This window comes from Canis lupus, chromosome 24 (assembly GCF_003254725.2).
Source record: "Canis lupus dingo isolate Sandy chromosome 24, ASM325472v2, whole genome shotgun sequence".
Lineage (NCBI taxonomy): Eukaryota > Metazoa > Chordata > Mammalia > Carnivora > Canidae > Canis > Canis lupus.
The window spans coordinates 37,156,974-37,167,707 of NC_064266.1; the positions used below are offsets into that span (position 1 = coordinate 37,156,974).

General features: G+C 46.0%; 1 long non-coding RNA gene across 2 annotated transcripts in view; it reads left to right on the top strand.

Moving 5' to 3' along the window:
• LOC112674117 (uncharacterized) overlaps window positions 1-10,374 on the top strand; it is a 41,579-nt gene extending 31,205 nt beyond the window's left edge. For both annotated transcript variants that reach the window (XR_007405381.1, XR_004808978.2), the window contains 2 exons: window positions 9,561-9,726; window positions 10,226-10,374. This is a non-coding gene — a long non-coding RNA (uncharacterized LOC112674117). The remainder of the gene's footprint in view (window positions 1-9,560; window positions 9,727-10,225) is intronic.
• Window positions 10,375-10,734: the final 360 nt, after the last annotated feature.

Sequence of the window (10,734 nt, forward strand, 5' to 3'; positions counted from 1 at the left end):
AATAAATAAAACCTTAAAAAGCAAAACAAAAGGACCAGATGTCCCCCCACAAAGGGGCTGCCAAGGCACCCAAATCAGAGTCCCCTTTCTTAAGCAACTTAAGACACGATCTTAAGGACCGAGGTTCAAATGTGACATGAATATGCTTATTCAAAGCCTTTGCTCCTGGTTCTGGGCAGGGCACCAGAGCAGTCAAGGTAAATGACCATAGCACTGTTAGAGGTTGATAAAAACAGAGGGACCTCCCTGGACAGGGAGTCAGGAGGCTATGTTCTTGACTGTGTCTTGAACCCGCATGTGACTTCCATCAAGTTCTTCCCCTGTTCTGCCTGTCGATTGGCAGAAGGAGGCATAAGTTCAACGGTGCAGTTTCCAACTTTAAACTCTGCTGATGATGGCACTGCCCCTCAGGAAGACAGCTTTGGCGGTACCTACACATTTAAATGTGCACACCCGCTGGTTTCTTGGACTAGGACTAGAGGAAAACAGGAGTGCACAAGACAGATGCACAAGATGTTCACTAAGTAGTGATGACTTAAACGTCCACCATCACAAGACTATCTAAATAAGTTACTGCATACCTATACCTTGGAAAACAAGGTAGCCTGGAGAAAAGAATGAAGAATGTAAGTAGTAAAGTGGAAGTATCACCGTGATTTTTTTTTTCCTTAGCATGTGCAGTGGTAGGGGGTGGGGCAGAGAGAGGGAGAGAGAGATTCATAAGCAGGCTCCACACCCAGCTCAGCGCTTGAGATGGGGTTTGGATCTTCCAACCCTGAGATCATGACCTGAGCCAAAATGAAGAGTCTGAGGCTTACCTGACTGCCATCCAGGTGCCCCACTATGATATATTCTTGAGTGAAACAAGCAAAAATACCTGCATGGTATATGCACATTGCTATATTTTATATATAAACAAATATATATATAAACATATATATGTGTATGTATATAATACAATTTTTGTTATATATATAACAAAAGATCTTGAAGGAAGGGTGAAGGGGAAACTTAGTCTTCCCCTACAAAATGCTTTACTTTTATAATAAAAATTACTTCAAAAGATTTTAATCTGTGGAGTAATATAAGGTAGATCTATATGGGTCTCATCTAAGCAGTTTGAGTTCTTGACCTACCATCAACCCATGATGAGAGATTTGCAGTGATTCTTAGATTCGGGTGTGTCCAGTGCTTTCTGCATCAGCTACACGTGCCAGCCTGTGGGGTGGTCTATTTGGCAAGTGGGAAATGGAGGTTCCAGACGAGTTTTTCAAGGCTATTTCTACTGTACACAAGATTACCTCCTCTGGGTTCCTACAAACCTATTTCTCTTCCTATCTTTTGGGACCTCATCCCTAAGGGGACACTTAGCATGCTGTATCGTAATTGTGGGCTCAAGCACAATACTGTTCAAAATGAGGTCTGCTGAGCCTTAACTAAAAAAGCAGGGCCTTGGGGATCCCTGGGTGGCGCAGCGGTTTAGCGCCTGCCTTTGGCCCAGGGCGCGATCCTGGAGACCCGGGATCGAATCCCACGTCAGGCTCCTGGTGCATGGAGCCTGTTCTCCCTCTGCCTATGTCTCTGCCCCGCCCCCCCTCTGTGTGTGTGACTATAAAAAAAAAAAAAAAGACATTTCCTAAAAAAAAAAAAAAAAAAAAATTTAAAAAGCAGGGCCTGCATTTGATAGGTCTTTGGGATTTTTTTAATTTAGTTTTTTTTTTCCCCCCAGCAGTTCGTTTTGGTTATATTTTACAAAGATAGGCACCTGCAATGATTGGAAAATTCTTTAACAACTGGTCCTTCAGCAGTATCTCTGAGAAGCACCGAGCTGCTGGAAAGAAGAGAGTCATCCACACTGCGGCAAGCACCCCATGTTTGGCATCTGAATGACTATGTGAATGAGCAAGAGTAAGGCACGGGGTGGGAGCGGGGTGCCCAGAATCTCAGTTTATCATTCAGGCCATGCAAAGGGCAAGAGCAGAGGACTTCAGGGTCACGGCCAGACTTGATAGGAGCATCCATCAGTGCTCTCTCTTCCTGATTTTGAAGACGAAGCTGGGAGATCTTTCCCCCGAGTCATGGAGATGTCCAGGGAACAGTGAGGCGAGGGCCACACACAAATAAAAAGCAACATTCACTGCTCATGATTACAAAGTCAGACAAAGATAGCAGACTAAGATAAACATTCTCCTTACCAGCCTGAACAAGGAACAGAAAACACAGGGCACATGCACAAAGCTCTTATTTTAAGCACTGCTATTTAAGAGGAAGCTTTTGGACCATTTGCCTCAGGGTGAAGAAACTGAGGAGTGGGCAGGGTCCCACTGTGGGGCGCAGGTTCAACCGTGAGAGAAACAACTTCAGCCTGAAGTTTCTGCCTCAGAACTCGTGCAAAAACTCCCCGATCCAGAAGGCTGCTGGGCATACCTTGCTCCATTTTGCAATTTGCTATAGGCACTTTCCAGAAACAAATAGATCCTCATTATACCTAAAGAGACCCGAAACTAGAAAAATGACTGCCCTTTTTGTTTTTAAGCTTCCCTGTAAAGTGTCATAGAAAGCAGGGTTGGAATGGACCTGAGTCCAAAGCCCTACCCACTGTGTGCCATTCGTCCTCCCTGGCTCGCCCCAGTCCCCACACTACGAGTGGGATAACAACAGGACCAAGTTAATGTGAGGAGTGAATAAGAGAATGTGCATAGCACACTTAGCTCAGGCTTGACCTGACGTGGCATGAGCCTCCCACAAACGCTAGCTCGGGGCTCTTCGTAATCATAGACCAAAGTGCAAGCCCAAAGGAGTCTTGAGCAGTGATAGGTACCATTAATTCAACACGTGGCATGTGCCAGAAACAGTGTTAAGGGACACATTTATAATCTGGTGGGATTCTTGGTACAACCTGTGAGGTAGTTACTCAGCCCCTTTTAGACACAGGACTCGGAGAGGTAAGGTCCCCTGTCCAGCTCAGCACAGAGGCAACCATGCCAGGAACTGAACCAGGCTCCCCTGCTGTGCTCCCCATCATCACCCACCTCTCTCACCCTCTTGGCTTCCTGGGTCTTGCTTTCTTCTGTGTTTCCCAAGAGAGAGCATGAGATCATGGGCATCAGCTTTGGCTGGCTTTGTTGTTGTTCTTAAGCCTTCATCACTGGTATGATTTTTCAAAAATTTGGCATTCCCTTAAATTAAAAAAAAAAAAAATACGTTTGGTTCTTAAATGTCCCCTGAGGAGGGAAAAGAAAGGTTTCTATAAATGATTTAGTTCTTTTCTCCCTGATGTTGAATTTAATAAGGCTAAGTCATTGGATCTGCACTAACAAGTTGGGTTGTTTGTTGGTTTATTTTCATTTTGGAAACTCCTCTCCATAGTGAACCACACTCCCTCTGCTGAAAAAAATCCCATGAGGAATTCTGATCAGATGCCGGGGCTGTGGGGCACATCCCCTGGAGGGTATCATGTTTCTAGAAGGCTCCTAGAAGGCAACAAGTCTTGCAACCTGACTCTTAACTGCCATCTTACCTGTTGGATTGTCTCAGGGCAAGGGGAAAAGGACATAGGCGTGCTTTCTGCTTCCAAACAAAATTATGTACTTTGTAAAGGAAGGAATATTTTTAAACCAACAATTGAAATTCACTTAACTCTATAAAAGGCAACACAAAATGGTGAGAGCCCTGGAGCCCAACTACTTAGGTTTGAGTACCAGCTCGACCCCTTACCTGTGTGGCCCTGGGCAAGTTGCTTGACACCTCTGAGCCTCAGTTCCCTCCTCTGTAAAATGCAGGTGATAATAGCACCTAAATCCTTATGTTTTTGTGAAGACAAAAGTGAGTTTGCCAGAGACTGAAGGATTGTCCCAGAACTCTCAGGGATAAAACTGGGAAGGTCCCAGGCAAACCAGGACGAGTCAATCACCCTAAGATGAAACTAGAGTACAGTGTAAATGCTTTAGGAACAGTCTCTGCACATTTTACTACTCCATAGTCTTAGCTGCTATTATTCACAGCTACTTCCAGCATCCATCTTATTCCTTGCCATTGGTTGCCATGGTCCTCGTTTATTTAGTGTCCACTCTACAGGGCCTTCTGTGTGTCTTTCATCCTTACACCACTAAACCGACACCCCCAAAGTCCCCAGGAAATATTTCTTGCCGTTTACAGAACAAGTTTCCGGAGAATCTGTTCTATGCCAGGCAAACAGCTCTTCAACAAATCTTGTAGTCTTTTCCCTCCTTATCTCCCTCAACCTTCAGGCAGCATCTAACTTAAAGGTTAAAATAGAGAAAATCCGTGTGATGCTGAGTGGCATGCCTACATGCCAGGAACGCCAATGATTGCCTGCAACCCCCAGAAGCTAAGGAGAGAGGCCTGGGACCTTCTCCCTTACAGCTTCCAGAAGGAACCAACTCTGGCCTTGATTTTGGAATTACGGCCTCAGACCCGTGAGAGGGCAGATTTCTGTTGGTTTAGGTCGTACTTTCGTTACAGCAGCCCTAGGAACCGAGTAGAGCCCCTTTCACAAGACCGTCACAAGTCTTGTGTCCTGACAAATGCAAGGGCCTCCTCACTGGTCTGCCTGCCATCTGTCTTCCCTCAAGTCAGCCTTAAAACACCAGCTTCTGACTCCCAGGTCAGAGACACCCCATGATCCCCAGCACCTACATCAGCACTTCCCAAACTCACTCGACGTGAAAATCCCACAGACAGTGGTTAAAATGATAGGTTCCTGGCCTGGTTCCAGACCTCCAGAGATGGGCTTGCAGAAGGGGAGCCTTGGAATCTGCATTTTTAATAAGCACCCAAGATGATTAGGCACATTGGGGGCACTCTGGCCCACAAGATGAGATCCAGAAGAGACCAAGGCCCTTGGTTCAGTGATTTCCATACCATGGCACCAACCTCCTTTTCAAATGTCACTTCCCAAGGTTTTCCAGGACCTCAGAATCCATCCCACGGTGCTGCCTGCCTCGTAGTCCTTCAGCTTGCACATCCTTTTTACACAAAGATGCTGATGTACTTTGAGAACTGCTCTGCTTTCACCATTTTCGTCCCTAGAACTGTTCTTCCTTCGTCCCTCTTCTACATCTGGAATCCAGAATCTGAATGATCCCATAGACCTGAAAGTTGTCTCTGATTATTCAGTGATAGCCTTTCTGTGAACTCAGAATAAAACCCAAACCCTACACCAGGACCTGCAAAGACCCTACCTGTCCTAACCCTGTCCACACTCTCACACTGGGTCTCTTTTGGAACTGTTCTTGAAGTTCCAGGCAGAGGCTTTCCTTTAATTCCCCAAACCAAGTTTTTCCCCCACCTGGATCTTTGGCGCATGCCCGTCTCTCTCCACACCACCAACACCTTATAAATATCATGTCCTCAGAGCTTTTCTTACAACCCATCCTTAGTAGAAAGCACACACACACACACACACACACACACTCACACTTATTCTCAGTCACCACACTCTGATCAGTTGCCAACATTTAAAAATCAGGAAGTTTCACATAAAAATGTCCAGCCTCTTACAGAATCAGCAGACCTGCCACTACAAAGCCCGCATTCTCCCACAGCCTCACAGGCTGGAGGTGAGCCCTGTCCTGGAGCAGGAATTCTCTGCAGGCCCCGCCCAGCTTCTCCATTCCCTTCAGTTACCTGCCTGGGCCATAAACAGCCATGTTTGTGACACTTCCTTGCCCCCCTCCCAAGTTGGGTTCACTTATCTGTCTGCCTCATAGAGAGCGATGGCTTTGGTCCCCACTGCAACTCAAGCATCTCTCCTGTGCTGGGTGCATAGCTGGACCTCACTAATCATGAATTGGATGGATGGATGGATGGATGGATGGATGGATGGATGGATGGATGGGATGTCCTGCCTCCTCCCTGTGTCCCATAAGCCATACCATTCATTTTGCCTTTTAATTACACCCTTCCCCGCAACACTTAACTAACTTGTTGCCCCCAGTGCCTCCCTCCTCCGTAGAGCTTATGAAAATATAAATCTGATCCTTTCATTGCCCAGTTGTAAACATTAGAGGAGTCTCTGAGCACCAACTGGGGAAAGCATAAACTCGCTGCGAGGGCATCTGAGGCCCTTCTCATCTGGTTTCCACCTACTTCTCCAGCCCCCACCTCCAGAGAGGGTCCTCACCCGGCACACCCACGCAACCACGCCATGGCTTGGGGAACACACCATGTTCTTTCCCCGCCCCCACACCTCTGCTGCAAAGCTGGCTTTCCCTGGAATGCCTCCTCCCCCGTCCCACTCCCCGCCATGCCTCTAGCAAACTCCTACTCATTCTTCTGCCCTAGCACTAACCAGAGTCACTGCACTGTGAAACACTCCAGACCCCCCCTCCAGGCTGACTTAGTCATTCTCTCATTTCTGCTCCCACCTCCCCCCCCCCCCCCCTTCATACCATGGCCTCAGCACTGAGTAATGGCTCAAAATAGCAGCTGGTGTCTTCTGAGTACTTGCCGTGTGCCAGGCACAGAGTGAGCTTTATCGCCTTTAATCCTCACACTCACGCTGAGCCCCTGCCTGGAAGGAAGCCTTCCCTCCCCGCTCAGGATCCCCTACAACCCACCCAACACACAGAGACACAGGAGGATCTCTGTCTCACCTCCAGCTTCCCTGAGAGGCTGCCTCTGCCACCCTATGTTGAATTTTCTTTCTCCTTCCGCATCTTGCCCCCCACCCAACAGGCCTCCCCATCTCTCCTCCCTGCTTTATTTTTCTCCAGGACTTCTGTCACTAACACACTATATACATTTTGATTAATTCTCTTGTGTATTGTCTCTACCCGGTGGAATGTCTGTTCCGGAAGGGCAGGGATTTTTGTCATGTCCTCTTCACCATCTAGAATTGCACCTGGCACATAATAGACAATAAATACTTATTAACTCAAAGAGGCTAGCTATTATTACTATTAAGATGTGTCCCACAGGTGGGTGGTAGTAGAGTCAAATGTGATCTCTGGATTGTCCCAGAGATCCCACCACCACCCTTAACTTTAGTGGCCACCACTTCCTGAAGACGTCTCTCCCTGACTCTGATTTCTCAGCTAGCCCTGGGTTCCTTGGAAGCAAGGACTCTATTGTATTTAGATTTGCGTTTCCCTGTGTGAGCCACAGTAGGTGCTCATGGGTATTTGCCAAACCTATCTACAGTGTAAACTGAAGTAGACATGGTATCTTCACTTTTTGCCCTCTGTCTCCATGCGAAAAACAGTGTTACATACATAGTTGAGGCTTTAGATACTTATTTCATTAACGAATTCTGTTATGGCAATAGGTAATAAAAATAATTAGCCATAATGAAAATAATAGCTCACATTTACAAAGTCCTTACTCTGCACTAGGGCCTTTTAAATGCTCTGTACATGAAGGAGGACGATTAACTCTCTTACTGTCCTCATTTTACAGATGATGAAATGGAACCTCAGAGAAGTTAAGAGCTCGCCCGAGGTCACACAGCCAGGAAATAGCAGAGGCAGGATTTGAACGTAGGCACCTGAGAGTCTCATTCTTAACTGCTATGGGCTGCATCTCAGCTAAGAGATGTCCATTAAAAGGCCACCCTGTGTGGAAACAAGAATGGTTTATTACACATTTCTGTTTTATTTCAAGGGATTTCTTGAAATTCTGCCAAAGGCTTTGGTAGGCAATATTACTTGCTAAATAATAACCACTAGTATGCATATTGCATTTGATGGTTGGCAGTGCGGCTTCATGTAGTTTCTCATCTGATCCCTGCAACAATGTGATGAGGTGACCACTTATGTCTCCTCTCATGAAAGAGGAATCTGAGGTTCTGAGTGGGTAAAGGAACAAGGTCAAGGTCACCCAGCCAGTGAGGAGCAGAGCAAGGGCTCAAGTTAACATCTGTCACTTGACAAAAAATTGAGATCTTAGGGAGCCTAGGCTGGTCAATCGGTTAAGCATCTGCCTTCAGCTCAGGTCATGATTCCAGGGTCCTGGATCAGATTAGGCACTCTGCTAGGTGGAGAGCCTGCTTCTTCTCCCTTTCCCTTGCCCCTACTCATGTTCTCTCTCTCTCTCTCTCAAATAAATAAACTCTTAGAAAAAAAAATTAAGATGAGTGTTTCCAAACTAAGTCTCTTTCATGTCACTTAAAAGTAAATAAAATAATCCACATGAAAGCCCTTGCCACAGCTCTTGGAGCCAGGTAGGACCCTCATATTTGTTAAGTATCATCATCTTCATCAACACCTCCAGGAACTGGAATATTTTAACTGATGACTGCAGCCTGTCTGTTGAGCTTGATGGAAAGATTACCCTTTTCATTCTAGTTCATCCCTCATAATGTTGAAATAATGATCAATCTCCATTATCCCTGGGGAACCATAGAATGTTAAGAGCTGGAAGAGATTGTGGAGATGAGCTCATCCAGTGGCTGCATTCACAGATGGAGAAATTGAGTCCTCGAGAGAGAAGAGGTCAGAGGGCACACTTATCGAGGGCAGGGCTCATGCACTGTGCCTGGCACATACCGCCTCCCACGAAGATGGGGTTTTACCTAAAAGGGCATCTAGCTTCTTAAAGGCTACAGGAGGTAATTCATGAGTTTCCTGAGCTTTGAGCACCTCCACCTCACCCCCACACAAAGTACCAAAGTGTTATAAGCTATTAACCAGAAAACCAGTCATATGACTTAATTCCACCTCTGCTAAAGGGCTTAAAAATGCTTTGGTGAGTAGTCTGAGATTCATAAATATACACTTCAGCTCTTTCTCAAAGAATTATTAACCAGCTCCATCAAAACTGGAACTTGAGCAATCAAGGAGAAAAAAGAGCTGGCAAGAGAAATGTCTTGAATAAAATCTCGCCACCAGTATATATGACTTCTTGGCACCTCTAGCTTTTTCCTTTTTTTCTTTTCTATGCGTTAGAGGAGGAAGGAAAGAAAGAAGTATTATTGGATAAGACATGAATCAATAAAACTAATCGTGAAAAATTAGACTCTTTCCACTTCACAAGATCGATTCCAAATGAACACAAAAGTCGTGTTAAGTTGTAGAACTTAAAGACAGAAAGTATTGAGGAGGATACAGCACAAATGTAACCCCCACTGGCTTTTTCAGAGGACGAGGACAGAGACAGGCTGGAAGGACCTGACGGTGTGTGGGTGTGATAATCAGGGGTAGCCCATTCCCAACTAATGATTTTGAGAACCTATAATTTATCAAGCCCGTGTCATACTCACCTTACTTATCTCACGAACTCACTGGGTACTAATTCTCCCAAGCATGAGACTAGCTTTTCATTCCACACTAAGGCCTTGATCAGCTTTGGCCTGAGGATTTGGGGGTGGGGAGAGGTGACAGAGAGAAATGAGATTAGGGTTCAGCCTGGGAACTAAAGAAACAGAAATATAAGACCTCCTCTGTGTTGTGTCTCTGGGCTCCTTGCTTCTCAAGGAAGTCTGAAATTCAGGCTCTGCCAACAAACTTGTGGCCACAACACCTCCCAGAATGAAAGGGTTCCCCTCCTCCACAACACCTTTATCAAATTCAAACTGTTTTCCACATTTCTTCCTTACACAGCTCGGGCGCACCTGTGATGCAAGCCTCAGAGCAAATTCCACTCAGGAGATCCAGGAAGCTCTGGCCTGTCCCTCCCGTCTAGAAAAGAAAGTCCAAGAGGGATACCACACCCGGAGGAGGGGAGAGAGGACATGACAACACCTCCAGGAATGCGGGGCCCACGCAGGTGTGTTGGCATCCATGAACTTCCTTTTGAAAAGGGCCTGATAAATCAGTATGGATAACAGTAATAAAGCTCAACCACCCGGCAGTGGCTTATGTTGAACTGGGGCCCTGGCAACTGGGAAGGGGAGAGTGACAGCTGAGAATAAAGGTTCCTAAAGGCTGTGACAAGTTTTCTACTCAATGGTTCTTAAAGTGGGGGCCCTGAGATCTTTTTAGGGGATTCTCTTTTTTAATATATTTTTTAAAGACTTTATTTATTTATTCATGAGAGACACAGAGAGAGCTAGAGACACAGGCAGAGGGAGAAACAGGCTCCCCGCAGGGAACATGATGTGGGACTCGATTCCAGGACCCCGGGATCACGACCTGGGGTGAGCCAAAGGCAGACGCTCAACCACTGAGCCACCCAGGCATCCCTTTTTTAGGGGATTCTCAAAGCTAAAACTATTTTCCTAATACTGAACATGTCACTTGTTTTTCTCATCCCCATTGTCTCACAGGTATCCAGTGGTGGTTTCCAGAAAGGACATATGTGATGATATCACCCTGATGACTCCTGGACTGTGTGTTTGTGTGTTCTTGTGTTTAAACATCCTCAGTTTTAATTCTCATATAATGAATATTAAAAAGACATAACATACACAAACAATACTTGGGGGCCCTCCATAATCTTTAAGGGTATTAAGGGGTCTGGAGATCAAACTGTGAAGCTGCCCCATCACAACACCACAATTCGTGTCCAGCACAGCTTGAGTCACATATCAGCAGGTGCTTTTGAACAGGGGGCGGAAGGCCACAGCCTTATTCAGTTTGAGATGGAATCCTTTTTTTTTTTTTTTAAGATTTTATTTATTTATTCATGATAGAGGCAGAGACACAGGCAGAGGGAGAAGCAGGCTCCATGCAGGGAGTCTGACGTGGGACTCGATCCTGGGACTCCAGGATCATGCCGTGGGCCAAAGGCAGGTGCTTAAACCGCTGAGCCACCCAGGCTGCCCGAGATGGAATC